The sequence below is a fragment of the Tenrec ecaudatus genome, chromosome X, assembly GCF_050624435.1.
Source record: "Tenrec ecaudatus isolate mTenEca1 chromosome X, mTenEca1.hap1, whole genome shotgun sequence".
Classification (NCBI taxonomy): domain Eukaryota; kingdom Metazoa; phylum Chordata; class Mammalia; order Afrosoricida; family Tenrecidae; genus Tenrec; species Tenrec ecaudatus.
In genome coordinates, this window is record NC_134548.1 from 51,916,608 (window position 1) to 51,937,571 (window position 20,964).

General features: G+C 41.4%; 1 pseudogene; it reads right to left on the reverse strand.

Annotated features, from left to right (window-relative positions):
- Nucleotides 1-12,818: 12,818 nt before the first annotated feature.
- Nucleotides 12,819-17,044, reverse strand: LOC142433351 (sentrin-specific protease 6 pseudogene; annotated as a pseudogene).
- Nucleotides 17,045-20,964: the final 3,920 nt, after the last annotated feature.

Consider the following 20,964-nt stretch of genomic DNA (forward strand, 5'->3'; position numbering starts at 1 on the left):
GAACCAACTTTTAGCGATATTAATTTTTTCCATAGTTTTCTTATTTTCCCTTTCCTGAATCTCAGCCCTGATTTTTATCATTTGTTTTCTTTTGCTATTAGTAGGGTTGTCCTGCTGAGTCTGCTCTAGTTTTTGTAAATTTTGAGTCAGTGTATCCATCATGAGTCTCTCTTCCTTTCTTAGATGTGCTTGTATTGCTATGAACCTTCCTCTGATGACTGCCTTTGCTGTGTCCCATAGGTTTTGGTACGTCGTGTGCTCATTTAGGTTGGTTTCTAACAATTTCCTGATTTCGTCTCTGATCTGCACCAGTATGCACTCCTTTTGCATTAGAGAGTTATTCATCCTCCAATTATTTGCTCTTATTTTCTTTGTCTTCCTTTTGTTGATTTCCAGTCTTATGGCACAGTGATCAGAGAGAGAGGTCTGTATTATTTCAATGTGCTTAAATTTATGTAGATTTGCCTTATGCCCCAGCATGTGGTCTATCTTCGAATATGTGCCATGGGGGCTTGAAAAGAATGTGAAATTATTTATATTTGGATGAAAATCTCTGTAAATATCTATTAGGTCAAATTGTCTAATTGTGGAGTTTAGCTCTCTAGTTTCCTTGTTGAATATCTTTCCCTGTGATCTATATTTCTCAGTGAGTGGTGTGTTGAAGTCACCCACTATAATTGTCAAGTCTGTGATTTATTTCTTAATCTTTTGGCGTGTTTGGTTGATGTACTGAGCTGGTCTCTCATTCGGGAATATACGTTCAAAATGCTTAGTGGTTCATTGTCTATGATTCCCTTGAGCATTATATAGTGTCCCTCCTTATCTCTCTTTATGGTTTGCACTTTCAGGTCAATTTTATCCAAGATTAGGATTGCAACCCCTGCTTTTTTTTTATTGTTGTTTGCTTCGTAGGTCCTTCTCCAGCCTTTGATTCTCAGCCTGTTTTTGTCTGTAGTCTTGAGATATGTCTCCTGTAGGCAGCAAATTGATGGGTTGTGTTTTCTAAGCCATTCTGCTATTCTCCGTCTTTAATGCCTGAGTTCAGGCCATTGATATTCAGGGTTATTATCTCCATGTGTGGACTCTGTGATGCCATTTTTTACCTTTTTTGTTGGGAGTTTTCCTACTTTCCTTTCTCATTAATGTGTGTTTTGTGTGTGTATCATTCTTGACTTCTTTCCATCCTTAAGCCATTGCTATCTTGGGGTCTGTTTTCTCTTGTTGTGCTCTGGGTGAGGTTGTTCTATGTGTTGGTCTCTTATTTGTGCTTGGTGAGTGTTTTTCTTCTTCCCATACTGAGTCGGCAAGGATCTTTTGTAAGGCTGGGTTTGTTGTAATGTAATTTTTGAGTTTTTCCTTTTCTGGGAAGACTTTTACTTCTTTATCAATCTTGGTCGATAAATTGGCTGGGTAGAGTATTCTCCGATTTGCCTTGTTTTCCTTCAAATTTTGGAATATGTTCCTCCACTCTCTCCTTTTTTTCATAGTTCCTGCTGATAGGTCTGAGCATATCCTTATGTGGAAACCTTTATATGTGATTGCTTGTTTTTCCCTAGCTGCTCTCATGATTTTCTCCTTTTCTTCAAAGTTGGATAGTTTAACTATTATGTGCCTTGATGATTTCTTCTTGGGGTCCCATCATGCTAGTTTTCTTTCAGCCTCCTGGATGGTTACCTGGTTTTCTTTCATTAGGCGGGGGAAGTTTTCCTTCAAGAATTATCTCGCTATTGTTGCAGATGACTTCTTTGTTGTGTCTTCCTCCGGTAGGCCAATAATTCTAATGTTCTTCCGCTATATACCATCAGACATAGCTCTTAGGTTTTCTGCGGCTTCTCTGATGCTCTTATTAAATTTTTGTTCACGTTTATTAAAGTCCGCTTGGCTGTTCTGCAAGACACTGATGCGGTTCTCTGATTCCTCCAATCAATTCTCAAGGAACATGATTCTGTTATTGTTTTTCGCTATCTCCTATCTAAGCTTCTATATTTCCCTTTGCTGTATGGCTTTTATCTCCTCTATCGTTTCATCCTTTTCTGTATTGTTTCCCTCATATCCTGCATGGATCCAAGCAGCATTCTGAGAGTTTCTTTGTATGGCATCTCAATGTCTGCTTCTTCTATGTATGTTGCAATGTTAAGGACATCTTCTACCTTTTTCTTTTGTTTCTCCTATTTTTTCGTTGAGGTCGTTGGGGCTGATGGCTGTTTGCTTTGAGTTGTTTTAGAGGTACCAGGTGTCATTTTCTAGTCTGTCTCTGGATGATTTATAGGAATGCTTCTTTGAACTGCTTACAGCTGATTTTGCGATGGGATTAACCTAACATTTTCTCTTCCTGTGGCTTTCCTATAGGTGGGCGTGCCCCAGATGGCAGGTCGGCTGCCTACCCCAGTGTTGCAGAGGCTGGGCTGAAGTTTCTGCTATTGATTTGAATATTGTTAAGTGTTGGCTGAGCTTCCTTATGTCTTCAGGCACACAGGAAGGAAATCCCTGGGGAGAAGTCTGAGGATTATACCCTGGAGAGCAATCAGGCCTTTCCCTAGCCTTGGGCTATCTATGCAAGATGGAACTCAACTAGGTGGGTGTTGCGAAGGCACAAATGCCCTAGGGCAATGAGAGTGCCCCCTAAATCTGCAATGGAGTGTGAGAGAGCAGGTTAGGAATAAGAGAAGGAGAATAATTATTAGAATAATTAGAACAAAAACACCATTTAATGGTGACTGAAAACTTTACTCATTTGTGTGAGCAGTTTCCCAGTGTATAAGTCTAGTAATATAGGGAAAACCATGATGTGGTGTTTCTGGGATAAAGCAAAATAGAGACTATATACTACATACAATGTTTATAATTTGTTCATAAAAACTGTTAAAGTGCAAGTTACTGTTTCAACTATAACTTTTTTCTCTGATTTTCTCCAGCATTTGCCAGTTATCTAACACACACACAAATTATTACTGCATGATAAACTTTATAAATATAATCAAAGTAATAAGTCCATTTTATCAGCCAATAGATATTTGAAAACTTGTTCATGGCCTTAATAATATATACAAAGAACTCAGACTTAAATGTATTGTTTTGAAGAATTCTAGTACTAGCAGTTATACTTTTGGGGATTGAAGGTAAAAAACAAAGCACACATGAAAGAAGCTCACCAGCCTGTGTGATCATGAGGTGACAATGGGATCATTTATCCGGCATCAAAGACCCAAAACAAAATATCATATCAATGTGAAAAAGTTGGGGGGCAGAGGGGCAACTCAAAGCCCATCTACAAACAACTGGACATCCCCTTACAGAAGGGTCACAAGGAAGGGGATGAGCCAATCAGTGTGCAGTATAGCACCAATGAAACATACAACTTTCCTCTAGTTCTTTAATGCTTTCTCCCCACCCATCTATCATGACCCTAATTCTACTTTAGAAATCTGGCTAGATCAGAGCATGTACCCTAGTGCAGATAAGAGCTTGCAACACAGAGAATTCAGGACAGATTAACTCCTCAGAACGTGGAGATAGGGGGAAGTTTGAGGGAGAATGGGGAGAAAGTGGGAACCAATAGGAATGATCGATGTACAAACCTAACCCCCCCCCCCACCCGGATGGACAGACAATAGAGAAGTAGACAAAGGGAGACAGAGGGTGGTATAAAATATGAAAATTAATATAATGTATTAATTATCAAGGGTTCATGGGGGAAGGAGGGTGGGAGAGGAGGGGAACAAAAGAGGAGCTGATACCAAGGGCTCAAGTAGAAAGAAAATGTTTTGGAAATGATGATTGCAACATATGTACAAATTTACTCAATGCAATTGATGTATTCATTGGTACAAGAGCTGTTAGAGCCACCAATAAAATGATTTATAAAAATAAACTAAAATCAGAGGAAAGAAAGGAAGGAAGGAAGGAAGGAAGAAAGAAAGAAAGAAAGAAAGAAAGAAAGAAAGAAAGAAAGCCCTTTCCTGAGGAGTAGCTAGTGGCTTTGAACTTTAGATTTTCAACCATAACTACTATGCTACCCAAAAAGGAAACACTGTCTGGTCCTGCACCATCCTCACAATGGAGAGGTTGGAGCCCATTGTTGCAGCCACGGTGTCGATCCATCTCCATGAAGGTCTTCCTCCTTTTTCAACGACCTGCTACTTTCCATCATGATGTCTTTTTCTGGGGTCTGGTTTCTTTTCAACAAGTCCAAAGTATATGAGACAAAGTCTTGCTATTCTTCTTGATGAGGAGCACTCTAGCATTACTTTCTCCAAGATAGATCTGTTTGTTTTTCTGAAATCCATTATACTTATAATATTCCTTGGCAAATTTAAAATGCATGAATTCTCCCGTCTCCCTTAGTCATTCACTTTGACATGCTCATGTGATGATTGAAAAGGCCTTGCTTAGGGCTCTAAGTGGCATCTTTCCTCTTTAAAGCTTTAAAGATTTGTGCCCAGTGCTACCCTTCTTTTGATTACTTGATATTGCGTTCATAAGCATTGATTGTGGATCCAAGTAAAATGAAATCCTTGACAACTTCTACAGTTAGGGGCTCATCTTCTGAAACTACATCAGAAGTGGACCACCAATTCCTTGTTCCTAGTTTGTCCTTTTTTCTGGAAGGTCAAGGGAAACTTCTTCATCATGGATGGCCCTACTGGTATTTGCAGTACTGGTGGCATGCCTTCTAGCATCTCTGTCGCACACACCATTGCGGTACTACAAAGAGGCAGAAGAATTGGGGAGGATGTATATAACGAACTACTGCTGTCGAATTGATTCTGACTCCTGGTGACTCTATAGGACAGGGTACAACTGCTCCCTAGGTCTTCCAAGGCTAAATATTTATGGCAGCACACATCTTTGGCTTTCTTTGGAATGACACATAAGGGTCTATGTTATTCATATGTTATTCTCTCATTCATTTTCTATTGTGCCATTATGTATGTAACAAAATAGTCACTGTTTCAACAATATTCATGTGTGCAATTAAGTAATATTAATTATAGGTTTATCATGCTAGTCAACCATCACCTGTCTCTGTTCTCATATTTGTACACTGCAATCCTTGCACAATATTCCCACAGCAATTCCACAACAGATGGAGGGTCATTTTTGATGTTCTGTTTGAAGGAGGAATGACTTCCAATGAGTAACTGAGTAAATGGTTATCCGAATCCTTACATACTGCATGTAACATGGGTTTTCCCCTTAATTTTACTATTGGAACAGAAGTTTAAGTACATAGTACAGAGAATAATATAGCAAACATATAAGTATGCAAAACACAAACTGGAACTTTCCTTTGCTTCAGATTTTTTGTATCAGGAAAAGGCAAGTAGAATTGAAGCTTCCTTTGTACCCCTTCTCTAGTATCATATATATTTTTCCTCAGACACATCTACTAGCCTCAATTTAGTTAGTCTGTATTCTTATCTTCAATCTTTCTGCTTATAATTTGTTCACATACATACACATTGGGTTTTTCATATATATATATATATATTTGTATATGTTTACATAAATAACATATTGTTGTTCTTAGACGCAGTTGCTATTGAATTGGTTGTGATGCACACCCATCTTAACTAAGCACTACCTGATCTTGCACCATCCTCACAAACACTGTGAAGTTGAGTCACTTTGTCACTGCCTCTGTGTCACTCCGTCTTATTGAGGGTCTTCCTTTCTCTGGTGGACCTTCTACTGTAACTAGCATGATGTCCTTCTCCAGGGACCAGTCCCTCCCAATAACCTGTCCAGAGTGTGTGACAATGTCTTGCTTTCCCGTTTCCAAGGAAAATGTGGCTGTACTATTTCCAAGACAGCTCTGTTTGTTTTATAGACATTCGGTGGTACTTCTAATATTCTTTTCCAGGACCATAATTAAACCCTAACAATTCTTCCCAAGTTTTCTTTATCCATTGCTCAGGTTCATCGGTCTATGGAGAAATTGAAAGGACCATGGCTTGGACCATGGACACCTGAGCCCTCAAGGTCACTTGGATGTCTTTTGCACAAGATTTTCCCAAAGTAATATGTCATTTGATTCGTGACTGCTGCTTCTACAAGCATTTATTCTGAGACCAATAAAATGAAATTCTTGATAACTTCAATTCTTTCTCCCTTTGTCATAATGTTGCTCACTTATTGACCTAGTTATGAGAATAATTTCTGTTTTTTTTTTAAGTTGATGTTTATTTCATACTGAAGGCTGTAGTTTTTGTTTTTTGGGTATTTTTAATATAAATCCTTTTATTGGAACCATTTACATCTCTTATAACAATCCATACATCCAATGTACCAAGCACATCAGTACATTTGTTATGATCATCTTGTTCAAAACCTTTCCTTTATTTAAAACTGTTTTATTAAGAGCTAATCCAGACATCGTACCATTCCATAGTTCAACCATAGCAAGCAGTGTTGTATAATTGCTAGCACAATCAGTTTCAAAATACTTCTTCCTTCCTTCTTAAACCCCTTGATATCAGCTCCCCGTTACCTCCCCACCTCCCCACCTTACCGCTTATTCTAGTTGTTTTCTGTGTAGATTCACCTATCCTGGGTTTATAACAAAGAATCAAAAAGGCTATCAAGAACAAAATATGACAGAGATAACTTCAATATGAAGAAAAAACCCAGAGAAAATATCAAAACTCAGATAGAGCACAAAGTATATCAGAGGGGAGATCAAGTGACAAAGTTTGAACCGTTCAAGTCAGCTTGGTCGCTGTAATCTACTACTGTCACCCCTCCAATACACTCTGTGTGACACCCAGGTGATTCTCATCCCTCAGTGATGGTTACAGGGAGCTTTATTCTCTGTGTAGACCTGCAACTGTATTTCCGGCTCCTGCTGTCATCCATAGCCCTCTGCACCCCAAAATCTTATAACTATGATACTATTCCAAATTTGGGATTTTGATTATGTAATTTACAGCTCTTGGATTATGGATATTGGTGTGCTTCTTCCATTTGGACTTAGTGGATGTCTCACTTAGAAAGCTGCTTACATGGAAATAAGCTTTGAAGACTTCAGATGCTATTCTATTTTTTAATCATTTTATTAGGGGCTCATACAACCCTTACGACAATCCATACATACACTAATTGTCTAAAGCACATTTGTACATTCATTACCCTCATCATTCTGAAAACATTTGCTACCTACTTAAGCCCCTGGCATCAGCTCCTCATTTTCCCCACAAAATCATTTCTCTATTGAGACCTTTGTATCAACCCTTCTTTTTTCCCAAACTCCCCGACTCTCCCAAGCTGGTCAACCCTTGATAAATTATAAATATTATTGCTATGATTTTTATGATTCTTGAGAAAAATATCCACACAATTTAAAATCAGGAATAACTCATTGCTGGAGATATAGAGGCACAATATTTTCCTTTATGAAAATATGTAATACAGGCCCTGGAAGTTAGCGATCTTTTTTTCAACACATATAGCTGAATAATGCTTAAACAAAAAAAAAGAGAGGAAAGTGACCTTACTAGCATAGTTCCTTCCACATAAAATTCCCACAAACTGTCAGCATCCCACAGGATTCCACCTACATAGCAAATCCTAACGTGATACGTTGAGCGAAGACACCTTTCCCAGTTATACTGCAGGCTGCTGTTCAAACCACCTTCAGGATCTAGAGCGTTCTCTGTCAGCTCTGTAAGTAGCGGTGAAGCAGTGAAACTCTTGCATGCATGTGGGCAGTTTGGACTTAGTGCTGCTGGACTGCCCCTCGGCCATGGGTCCATGATTGCTCTCAGTGGAGGGAATCTTTCCAGGAGACTTTGCTCAGTAGAGGGAAGTACTCAGTGGAGACAGCCATCTTTTTATAACCAATGTATCAAATAGCACATTCAGGTTGCCTTCCATTCAAACTGCACCAGGACATAGATCTGACATGGATCCCGGCACCTTCCTCCTGACCCCAAAGCAGCCTTAGCCTTCTTCATTCTGGGAACCAATTGTTTGTAGGGGTCTCAAGATGACATTCATTTGCCATCCCTAATCTAAAAGTACCCTTTCTGGAGGGGCTGGGGGCTGGTGGTCGGGGGTGTGTAGAACAATTTAAATAACCATTCCAAGAGCTATGTAATTGTGGAAACCATCCATCACCCCTAGTCTGCAGTGCACACTGTGTGAATATCCAGTTGAAATTTACCATAAACCTCTCTGTGCTTGTGTTTATTTTCTTCGAGATGGGATGCAAACCTCTAACTCGTGGGAGCCACAACCCATAGCCCTTTATCATGTTGTCAGGTAGTGTGAGGCTTTGCTCCTGTGCAGTGCTCAGAAGTGTGCATGGGGAAGTTACGATGATGCTTGGTGCTCAGCATTTGGAAAAGAGTAAATATAGTGAAGTGCAAAGTATATGGAATATGGTAAAGATAGACCAGCATCCTGGAGAACAACTCAGGGCTCACTATTGCTGCCATGGTTAAGCAGTACTGCTGTGCGCAGGAAGGAGAAAATATTCTTAGAGAGTGCGCAGTTTCATCTAAGCTCTTTCTATTTGACCTACTGCCTCATCTAGTGAAGAGAGTAGCAGACAGACCCAAGACCTCACTATGAAATACTTTGTGTTAGAAACTAAGAAAGTCGCCCGTGGCTGGCAGGGTCCCTCCACCACAAGGAACTCTGCGGTAGAAAGATCTGTGGAGCTGCTCCTTCTTTATGGTTTGTCACAAGTTGGTTTTTGTGTTCCCGTTTGTTTGTTTGTTCCTGCTCGATCAGATGTAGCCAGGAGCCTGGATTAGCCATCCCAGCTGCTGGATCCTCTGCCCTGGATGTTGTGTCCTTCCCTTCTGTCCATGAGATATCCAATTATTCTGTGTTCTGTCGGCTCTGTGCCTGAACATATGAAGCCCCCACTCCACATCGTGGAACAGCATTTTCCTTTGGGCCCTTCCTTAGCTCCCAAACTGGGCTCAGCAATTTTATGTAAGAGCACATTCTCAGTATCGTTGACAATAACACTCACATTGTGTGTGTATCAGTGTGTGTGGGCGTGTGTGTACTCACTACACCCAAGTCAGTGCCAACCCTTAGTCACCCTTTAGGACAGGGCAGAAAGGACAATACTGAAACTATTTACTGGAGTAGAAAGCCGTACCTTTGTCGGAATAGAGACCCAATGCCCATCAGTACCCCATTGGACATCCCTTCACAGAAGGGTCACAAAGAAGGGACGAGCCATCCAGGTGCAGTATAGCACTGGTGAAACATACAACATTCCTCTACTTCTTTAATGCTTCTCCCACGCCCCAATATTATGACCTGCGTTCTATCTTAGAAATCTAGCTAGACCGGAGCATGTACACAGGTATAGGAAAGAGCTCAGGACACACAGAATCCAGGATAGGTATTGAGAGTAGTGATACCATGAGGGCAGGGGGAAGGGGTCGTCTATAGCTCTTATAACAATTCATACAGCCATTGTATCAGGCACATCAGTACATTTGTTGCCATCATCCCTTTCAAAACCTTTTCCTTCTCTTGTGCACTTTGTGTCAGCTCCTCTTTGTTTCCCTCTCCCTCCCCCACCCTACCACCCTCCTCAAACCTTGATGAATTATAAATTCTTCTTCTTCTATTTTTCGTTTTTTTTGTTTTGTTTTTTTAAATCATTGTATTGGAGGCTCATAGAGCTCTTATCACAATCCATCCATACATTGTGTCAAGCACATTCGTAAATAGGTTGCCATCATCATTTTCAAAACATTTTCTTTCTACTTGAGACCTTGGTATCAGCTCATTTCCCCCCTCCCTCCCTCATGACCCCTTGATAATTTATCAATTATTTTTATTTTTTATAGGTTATTATTAACTATTGCTAACATGCACATTCTTGCTTCAGAATATTGGAAACATCTTCTAGATACTGTTCTTCCCTGCACTGTGCTCCCCCTGTATTTGAAAATATAAACAATCATAAGCATTCTAATTTGAGAAAAAATATTTTGGTTTTCTTATTACAAAATAATATGCTTTCATAACAGAAAACAAGCAAAATTAAAAAGAGTACAGAGAAATAAGTTTAAAAATATCTGCAATTCTACCAGTCAGAGGTAATGATTTAAAACAAACAACCATAACAACAAACAAATATATCCAACTACTTTTAAGACACATCGTCTTCAAGTCATTTTTATAATGTGGAATATAGTCCTAAAAAGATATAAAAAGGGTCAGGGGAGACATGCCATATTTTAGTGTGGCCAAGGAAATACTCTCTTAGGGTATCATCACTTAAAATCGAGTACATGTTATGCATTACTAGATTGCGATATGGAAAACATGGGACAGAAGCTGTTGGGCTAATCAAATTCATTTCAATGACTTTTTCCTGACTGTCCTTTTCTGTGGAGCCTGAAAGTGAAAACCTTCTCTAACAGCAGGGGCTGGGCCTGTCCTTTGTTCAGGCCTTCCAAGATACAAAGGCACTAACTTAAAAAGGAGAGCATGGTTGCTTTTTGCACTTTCCTCAGTTTTTAATTTGTGGAAGGTAGACATGAGGCCTAAAACACAGGAGCCCCTTTGAAACTGTAAGAACCAAATGTAAAAGCAAAAGACAGCAGGGTCGAGTAGCACTGGGAACTATTGATGATTTTCATAACAGCATCTCCAGCTCAGATGCTTTTTAAAATTTATTTTTACTAAAAGATCATTTTATTGGTGGCTCTTGCAACTCTTACTACAATCCATACATTGACTGCATCAGGCATGTTTGTTGCCATCATTCTTTTCTTGATGTTTAATTTCTATTGAGCCCTTGGTATCAGCTCCTCTTTCTCCCCCCACTCGACGACACTTGATAGATTATAAATTATTACTATTTTCATATCTCAACACTGACTGCTGTCTCTCTTCCCCCATGTTTTCTCTTCTTCTTTCCCCTGGAGGGGGTGTGTGTGTGGTTATGTGTTGATCATTGCGATCGGTTCCCCCTTTTTCCTATTTTTTTAGCCCCTTCCTCCTACCCTTGTGGTATTGCTATTCCTACTCCTCATCCTGGATTCTGTGTGACGTGAGTTCCCATCTCTTATCTATACCTGTGTGCATGTTCCGGTCTAGTCTGAATTGAGAAGCTGCATTGGGGTCATGATAGTGGGGCGTGAGGAAGCCTCGAAGTTTTGGGTCTCTGCTCCAACCCCCCTCGTCCTCAACGATGTTTTTTTTTCATTTGCTATGTGTCTTATGACGCCTGTTACCCGGTCCCAATGACTCCTCATGATCACACTGGCAGTGTGCTTCTTCCATGTGGGCTTGTTGCTTCTCTGCGAGATGGCCACTTGTTTAACTTCAAGCCGTTAAGACCCCAGAAGCTGTATCTCTTAAGAGCTGCACACCACCAGTCTTCGTCACCACATTTGCTTTTGCACCCATTTTGTCTTCAGTGATTGTGTCTGGAGGGTGAGCATCTCAGATTGCCAATTTGTTAGAACAAAGTGTTCTTGTATTTTTTTTAATTAATAAATCTTTTTATTGGGGCTCATACAATTCTTATCACAATCCATACATACTTCAGTTGAGAAAAGCACCCTTATACATTCATTGCACTCATCATTCTCAAAATTCACCTTCCACTTGGGTTCCTGGAATTAGCTTTGTTTCCTTTTTTTCCCTCCCCCCTCCCTCCCAAATCCCCCATCCCCCTGGTCCCTTAATAGGTTATAGATAATTATTTTATCTTATCTTACACTGCCTGGCGTTTCCCCTCACTCACCTTCCCATTGCCCATCTCCCAGAGAGGAGATTACACATAGATCTCCAGGATCGATTCTCCCTTTCTACACCCCCTTCCCTCCTGGTGTTGCCACTCTTACCGCGAGTGTTGAGCGGTTCGTCTGTCCTAGATTCCCTGATTTTCCAGATCCCTACTGCACTGCTGTACATCCTCTGGTATAACCAGGTCCGCAAGGTAGAATTGGGGTCATGATAATTGGGAGGGGAGGAAGTGTTCAGGAACCAGAAGAAGGTTTTGAGTTTCATTGTTGCTACACTGAACCCTGAGTGACTCATCTCCTCCCCACTACCCCTCTGCAAGGGATGTCCAACTATCTAAAGATGGGCATTGGGTCCCCAACACGCACTCCCCCTCATTCACGGTGATGTGATTCCCACGACCCCCACCCCTGCTTTGTTGTTAGAGACCCGGTCTCCTCTGCCCTTCACGATCACCCATGTTGGTGTGCTGCTCCTGTGTGGGCTTTTTTGCTTCTGGGATAGATGGCCACTTGTTTTCTTTCAAGCCTTTAAGTCCCCACACGCTATATCTGTCAGTAGCCGGGCACCAACAGCCTTCTTCACCAGACTTGCTTATGTACACCTTCGTCTTCAGTGTTTATGCGTATCAAGCACATTAGTACATATGTTGCCATCATCCCTTTCAAAACCTTTTCTTTCTCTTGAGCCCCTTGTGTCAACTCCTCTTTGTTTCCCTCTCCATCTCCCTCCCCCACCTTTACACCCTAGTCAAACCTTGATGAATTATAAATTCTTCTTCTTCTATTTTTTCCTCTATTTTTGTTTTGTGCTTAGAAGTTGCAGGTTTAAGTTATAGAAACAGAAAACACATAACAAAAGCTTCCTAATGGGTGAAAAACGAAATGATAAATGCTAGGAAAATTGGCCCCATTAACATAATTATCGACATTTACTTAATACATACTTTATGGAAAATTAATTATAGGACATTTAGAGAAGCATGAAAATTTACAAATCACTCTGAGTCATGGACAATTGCATGTTTTATTGTCTAGACCAAGATCAAGAGTGTATTATTTCTAGAGGCAGAACTGACCAGGCAAGAGAAATGGTCAGTCTGCGATCCTGGCGTCATCTGGTTGCGTTCCTTCACCTAAAGGCGTTTCTTCTGAAAGCCTGTCTGTACGCTTGTTCTCCCGTTGCACTGCTCTGCTTCCATCTTCAGAATTAGGTTGCGGATTTCCTCTCTCTTTGCCCGTATTCTTAGAGGAGGAAACCAGTTTTTCAAATCCATAGGTAGTGCAAAATTGAGAACTGGATTCTCAAAAAAACTCTCGACATACTGCAGCAAATAGACACCGCAATCACTGAGGTTGCTTTGTTGGGGCACGTTTGGACTCAGGTCCATCATGACATCTGTGGAAAAACTCCTCTTGGTGCCTTTTTTAATTTCCCATTCTTCCTCTAGATATTCTCGAAGAATTTTCACAACATGTGAGCGGGAAGGGCCTCGTAGAGAGTCCAGTAGCAAGATGCAAGGCTGCTTACACACGGTGGGCTCGAAATGGTACTGTCCTCTCTCTGGGCTGCAAGGGCTCTCCTGCTCTTTGAAGGGTGACCCATGAGGACAGTTTGGCTTGATTTCACTCACTGCGTGTGCATGTTGTGACGGTCTTAAACAGTCCCCTTGTGGCCCATGTTCACTGTTATTCTTTTCAACAACCTCCTCGCACACGGAATCTCCTTTCTTTGATGCTTCACTTTCACTTGCAGTCTGGCTTACTTTTTCCAAACTACCTTTTACATTGCATGTATTTGCCCCACACCGAGGGTCCCTTTCTTCCTGTGTGGCACTCTTTGTAGGAAATAAAGGCATGTGAGGCTTTCTGTTTAGAATACTCGAAATTACAGGCTTGGCAGAGCAGGCTTGTGAAGAACTGGCCATTACGTTGGCTGGAGGAGAAGAAATACAACGGTCTACTACAGTTGAAGTTTTTTGGACGAGTGTATTTTTGTGGAAATGAGGATTAGGCTCATATTGTGGTTTCTCAAAGCCAGGGAAACAAATAATAGCCAGAAACCAATGTGCATTTTCATTAAGGGGTACAAAAATAAAATCTTTTGCAAAAATATTTACATGCCGGGTCCAGGATTTTACTCTCAGATGTCGCTTTTTTGGTGTTGATAGATTGGTACATTCCTGAAAAGGCTGTCTTTTTATGTCAGTCAGGCATGGGTAGAAAAACGAACTGAATATATGAATTCGGTTCGCTTCCTCTTTCTTCAGTTTCTCAAGCACCAAATATTTCAAATAAAAGTCAATAATAATATCATTTAGAAATACCCCTTCCTTTAGACAGTGTAGGTCCACATTGGTAACACAGATTCCTCCTCTAGCTGGAGGTGGTGGGTACACTATTAGTTTTTCTACAGGACCAGTAAAGGCGGCTTGGTTCTGTCCAGTAGCTTTGTCATCACCAACCAATTGGAGTTTCTGTTTGATTTGAAGTAGTATTTTAGTGTTAAAGGACATAGTTTTCATTATGTTCAATTTTTGTACCACAGTTCCTTTGATGCTTTCAGCATAGGTTTTTCTACAGGCAACAATTCTGGTATTGGCTTCTTCAAAGGAAATTTTTGAAAAAAAATTGGAAATCTTATTCTTTCTACCTATTTCAATAAGGATTTTTTCAAATCGTGTATTTGTTTCAAGATCAAGGTCAGTGTCAAAACTTAAGATGATATATCGTTCTAGATTCGGTATCTTATTTATTTCTTTACACTCAGTCCAAACTTTCTCTTTCTTGTGCATTTGCAGCTGAGTGCTCAACTTTCCATAAACTGCTGGTGTGGTCTGGAGAAACACGACTGGGGGGTTTCGGACTTGACACCAGTCACATTTCATTACATCAGAGGTGTCTATGGTAATTGCTGCCTGACCACCTTCCGGTTCTTCTAGCTTTATCTTGATAAAACCCAAAGCAAAAGTGACTGGCTCAAGTAAAACCCGGAGAAATATTCCTACTCGTACACATCGACACTTTAAAATGACCCTGTCACAGGAACTCTGGCAGCTTGTGGACAAAGGATGTACTACGGTTCCTTCAGAAACAATTTTACGCCGTTTTGGAGGCTTGTTGAGACCAAAACTGCGCAAAGGGTCTCTCATGCTTGCTTTAATTGCCAACGGAGCAGTATTTAACTCGGTTTGGGCCAGAATGCCTCCTCTATGTGTGTTTTCGTTGCAGGCTGCTTCCAGACTCCCGGTGGGGGGCGCTCGGGAGCAACATGCTGAAGCAGCCTGTTGAGGAGCTACGCTCTCTCTTCTGTTGGCTCTGTCACTGTCCTCATCATCACTGAACAAATCGATTGGATCATGTGGGTGTGAAAGCCTGGGTTTCCTTTCCTTCCTCTTTGCCATTTTGGTTCCTTTCGCATTGGCTAAAATGACGTTCCCACTAGTCAGCCCATATGTCTGTCTACTATCATCACAGTTAACAGTCATATTAGTGGGGGGCTTACCCTGGCTGGGGCCATAACACTTGTTGATTGCTTTTGTATTTTGTGACTTCGGGCCTGCAGGATTCTGAGGAACCGACATCCCGGATAACGGTCCAGGCGATTCACTCGGACCTATGGCTTGTCTACAGTTCTTGTGAAAGTCCTTGGACAGATTCATACCGCCACTTCGGCAGACGCGGTGATCGTCCTTTCTCTTCCAGAGCTTGGACGACCTTCAAGCTGCTCACGGACCTTGACTGGGAAACTCCCGGAAAGACCAGCGGGATTCTTTTGACGTGGGCGTGGCACGAGGGGTAGCATTGTTGACGTCAGAGCACCTTGGCAATACTTTGGGGCCAACAGAAAGGCCTTAAAGGAGCAGTGTCAACCTTCTGGGAACCAGGTGGTTATCAGTTCCTTTCTGTTCGGGCTGCTGCTTGCACTAATGACATCCGTGCGCTAGCATGTTGCAAACGTCTACCATGAACTACAGTTGCCGAACATAATGGTGCATTTTGTGTCTTCTCACTCAAGTCTTATGGTCGCTTAACATGTTAAGTCCAAGTGGGTTCCCTTTCAAAGTTTTAAAACTTTCAGTCTTGTTTTATCTTACATAGGTCATCAAGAAACAATTTCAGATCGGCAATTCACCTTTGTTCCTTTTGAGGTCTCAGAATCCTCATCTTCATCTACACTTAGCAGATCTGCCCCATCTTTATCTATATCTCCTTCATTCGCTTCCTCGCGACCAAAGCTCCAATTATTTTTTTTAATCGTTTTATCAGGGGCTCATACAACTCTTACCACAATCCAAACATACATCAATTGTGTAAAGCACATTCAATGCCCTCATCATTTTCACAACTTTTACTCCCCCCCCTAGCCCCTGGCATCAGCCCCTCATTTTTCCCTTCCCTCCCCACCTCCCTCCTTCATGAACCCTTGATAATTTATAAATTATTATTTTGTCATATCTTGCTTGTCTGACATCTCCCCTTGCCCACTCTTTTGTTGTCTATCCCCTAGGGATGAGGTCACATATAAATCATTGTAATCGGTTCCTGGTTTCCAACCCACCTCACTCCACTTTCCAAGTATAGTCACTCACACCACTGGTCTGAAAGGGATCATACACCCTGGATTCCCTGTGTTTCCAGTTCCTATCTGTACCAGTGTACATCCTCTGGTCTAGCCATATTTGTAAGGTAGAATTGGGATCATGATAGTGGGGGAGAAGGACACATTTAGGAACTAGAGGAAAGGTGTATATTTCATTATTGCTATGTCGGACCCTGACTAGCTCATCTCATCCCCAAGACCCTTCCTTATGTAAGGGGATGTCCAGTGTCCTGCAAATGGGTTTTGGGTTTCCACTCTGCACTCCCCAACTCATTCACTGGGATATCTTTTGTGTTCTGATGATGCTTGATACCTGACCCCTTCGTCAATTTCTGATCACACGGGACGGTGTGTTTCTTCCAGGTTAGCTTTGTTGTTTCAGAGCTAGATGGCCACGTGTTTACCTTCAAGCATTTAAGGCCCCAGATGCTATATCTTTTGATAACTGGGAAGCATCAGCTTTTCTTTGCCACATTTACTTATGTGCCCATTTGTCTTCAGTGATTGTATCAGGGAGGTGAGCACAGAATATTATGATTTTTTGTTCATTGATGCCTGGTAAAGGATCCCTTCGGCCCCTTGTAATCACCAAGCTAGCGTGCTACTTCTAGAAAAGAAAGCTTGTATTCAGTTCAACGACTATTTGTTGGCCTTTAGGAGTGTTTACCTGTCCAGTGTGTTCGGGAACCTGCCCTGGCCCAAAGTCCACCTTTAACATTCCCTGTAGATCTTGCCGCTCCGTTCCTTGCTGTTCTGTTGCACCACTTTACTGTTTTGTCTAGGTGTGGCGGGATTATCTAGGGCGCAATTCCCTCACTGTGTCTCCGGTGTTGTCCCCTGTAGGGCTATGGGTCAGTGAGGGACATCATATCTCATAGTGGGGCCGACCATGTGGGCTGGCTTCTCTAATTGGGGACACTTTCCTCAAGCCTAGTGGGTCAGGATGTACTCCACTCTCTCCTCCTCCCCTTTCATCGGCTCCCATGTGCTCCAATCAGATATCTCCATCTCCTGGAGCTGCAGATTCAATGAGGTCTTTTGAAATAAATTCTTCTGGGTGGGGGCAGGAACAGGTATCCACATAGTACTTGGGATTAGGGCCTGCCCCTCACACCTCTTCACTTGTTCCCTCCTCCACCCTGGCATGTTGCATTCACTTCTTGGAGCACTGGGTTGAAGTCTTGCGATAGTTTGTTGTTTTAGAACCCTGACTAAAACACGCCTGGTCCATATTTCCCTGTGGAGATATAAGCAACACCTTCCCCTTGGGTGGGTTAGTGCCCTGTGCCCCTGATACCCATTTCTTTTTTATTATTAGTATTTTTTCCTTTTCCCACCTTGTTTTTAGTTGTCTACCATATGTATCCCTGTATTTGGTCTGGTCTGTGCCATACTACCTGGTCCTTAGCCCAAGAATGTTTGTATACAGCAGCTTTTCCCCTATGGCCCTTTTGCATTTTTTTTTTTAATGCTTACCTCAGCGGACTCATGTAGTACTTGTCCTTTTGTCCGTGGCTTACTTCGTTTAGCATGATTTCCTCCAGTTCTTTCCATGTAGCGATGTGCTTCATACGTTTCATCACTGCTTTTTAGTGATGCATAGTACTCCATTGTATGTATGTACCACAGCTTTCGAATCCACTCGTCAGTTGATAGAAATTTGGGTTGTTCCCAACTCCTTGCGATTGTGAACTGTGCCGCATTGAACATTGGAGCACACATGTCTGGCCTTGGTTTCTTTCTTACCTCTTCTGGGTATATGCCCAGTAAGGGGGTTGCTGGGTCATGTGGTAACTCAATTTCCATGTGTCTTAGATATCACCAGATCGATTTCCATAGTGGCTGTACATACTTACAGGTCCACCAACAGTGGATGAGTGTTCTTGTCTCACCACTGCCACTCCAAAACTTGTTTCTTTCTATTTCTTTGAATTGGGCTATCTTTGAGGGTGTTAGGTGGTACCTCATTGTTGTTTTAATTTGCAAGTCTCTTATGGCTAAAGATCAGGAACATTTTCTCATATGTTTTTGGGCCATTCAGATGTCTGCCCCTGTGCAGCTACCAGAGTATTGTGGATTTTACTAATAAGGCCTTTGTGTGATGTGTCATTGCTAAAGATGTTTTCCCAGTCCGTGGACGCTGTTATTGCTCTCCTGGTGAATTCTTTCCATGTACACAGGTGTTTTATCTTCATTATATCCCATTTGTCAATATGTTTCTCTTCTGTGTTTGTGTCCTTTCCTGTTTGTGATAGCCTGCGTATTCCCTGTGCCAAAGTTCTCAATTTCATCCCAATTCCTTCATTGATGGCCCTAATAGTTTCAGGTTTAACTTCAAGGTCTCTGATCCTCTTAGAGTTTCTTCTTGAGCATGGAGTGAGATAAGGTTCTTGCTTCATTTTTCTGCAGCTAAATATACATATTTTTCCAGCAGCACTTGTTAAAAAGGGCATCTGCTTCCCTTTGGATATTGTTGGGGCCCTTATCAAAGATCAGTTGTCTCTATGCTGATGATTTTTTTCTGGCTTTTCAGTTCTTTTCTATTGGTCTGAGTATCTGCCATTGTACCAACACCATGCGGTTTTGACCATGTGGTTGTATAGTGTGTGCTAAATTCAGGTAAAGCAAGCCCTCCTACTGTATCCTTCTTTTTGAGCAGTTCTCTGCTAATTCTGGGCTTCTTCCCTCTCCATATGAAGTTGGCAATCAGCTTTTGCATTTCTTTGAAGGAAGATGAGTGTAGTTGTATCGAGATTGCATTAAACTTATAGAGTGCCTTAGGCAGAACTGACATCTTGACTATATTGAGCCTTCCAATCTATGAGCCTGGGATATTCTTCCATTTGTTGAGGTTGCTCTTGGTTTCTTGTAATAGCGTTCTGTAGTTTTCCGCATATTGACCTTTTGTTCTTTTAGGCAGGTATATCCCTAGATATTTCAATTCGTGTTTGGCTATTGTGAAGTGTACCACCTTTTTGATCTCCTCTTCTGTGGTCTTATCCTATGTGTGTAACAGTCCAATGGACTTCTGTTTGTTGATCTTGTATCCTGCTCCTCTGCCAAACTCCTTTACTGCTTCCAGTAGTCCCCTTGTGGAACTTTTGGGATTTTCCATATATAAAATCATATCATCTGCAAATAATATTTTCACCTCTTCCTTCCACAGAGGAAAACATTTGATGACTTTTCTTTGCCTTATGCTGTTAGCTAATACCTCCAGCATGATAGTAATTAAGAGTGGGGACAAGGGGCATCTTTTCTGGTCTCCTTTTTCAGTGGGATTGTGTTAGTCTTTTCTCCATTGACTACCACATTGGTCGTTGGTTTTTCATATATAGCTTGTATTGTCTTGAGGAATTTTCCTTCCATTCCAAGCTTCTCAAATGGCTTAAACAGGAATTGGTGTTACATGTTGTTGAATGCTTTTTCTGATTCTATCCTTATTGTCATGTGGATTTATAGTTTTTCAAACTACAATTATATTTATTTTTTTTATTTATTTTTTTTTATAATTGCAATGAGCACTTTATTAAAATATTTTTATTTTAAATTGTAGGCTCTAAAAGAAGTGTGAACTGGTAAAGGGGAAGGAAAAAAGCATGTTTTCTTTTCTTTTTTTTTTTTTAATAATTATTTTTTATTTTTTAACAAATTATTGGGGCTGATACAATTCTTTTCACAGTTCATACATATACATACATCAATTGTATAAAGCACATCTGTACAGTCTTTGCCCTAATCATTTTTTTCTCCTCTTTTCTTCATTTACATTTTATTAGGGACTCCAACAACTCTTACCACAATCCATACATATACATACATCAATTGTATAAAGCACACCCATACATTCCCTGTCCCAATCATTCTCAAGGCATTTGCTCTTCACTTAAGCCCCTTGCATCAGGTCCTCTTTTTTTCCCCCCCTCCCTCCCTTTTCCCCCCTCCCTCATATGCCCTTGGTAATTTATACCTCGTTATTTTGTCATATCTTGCCCTATTCGGGGTCTCCCTTCCCCCCTTCTCTGCTGTCCCTCTCCCAGGGAAGAGGTCACATGTGGCTCCTTGTAATCAGTTCCCCCTTTCCAACCCACTCACCCTCCACTCTCCCAGCATCGTCCCTCACGCCCTTGGTCCTGGAGGTATCTTCCACCCTGGATTCCCTGTATCTCCAACCCTCATATGTACCAGTGCACAGCCTCTGTCCTATCCAGCCCTGCAAGGTAGAATTCGGATCATGGTAGTTGGGGGGAGGAAGCATCCAGGATCTGGGGGAAAGCTGTGTTCTTCATCCATACTACCTCACACCCTAATTAACCCATCTCCTTTCCTAAGCCCCTCTATGATGGGATCTCCATTGGCCGACACTTGGGCCTTGGGTCTCCACTCTGCACTTCCCCCTTCATTTAATATAATATATATATACGCATACATATATACATATACACATATATACACATACATACACACACTTACATCTTTTTTTTTTGTTTGCATGATGCCTTTTATCTGGTCCCTTGGGCACCTCGTGATCGCACTGGCCGGTGTGCTTCTTCCATGTGGGCTTATTTGTTTCTGACCGAGATGGCCGCTTGTTCACCTTCAATCCTTTAAGACCCCAAACACTATCTCTTTTGATAG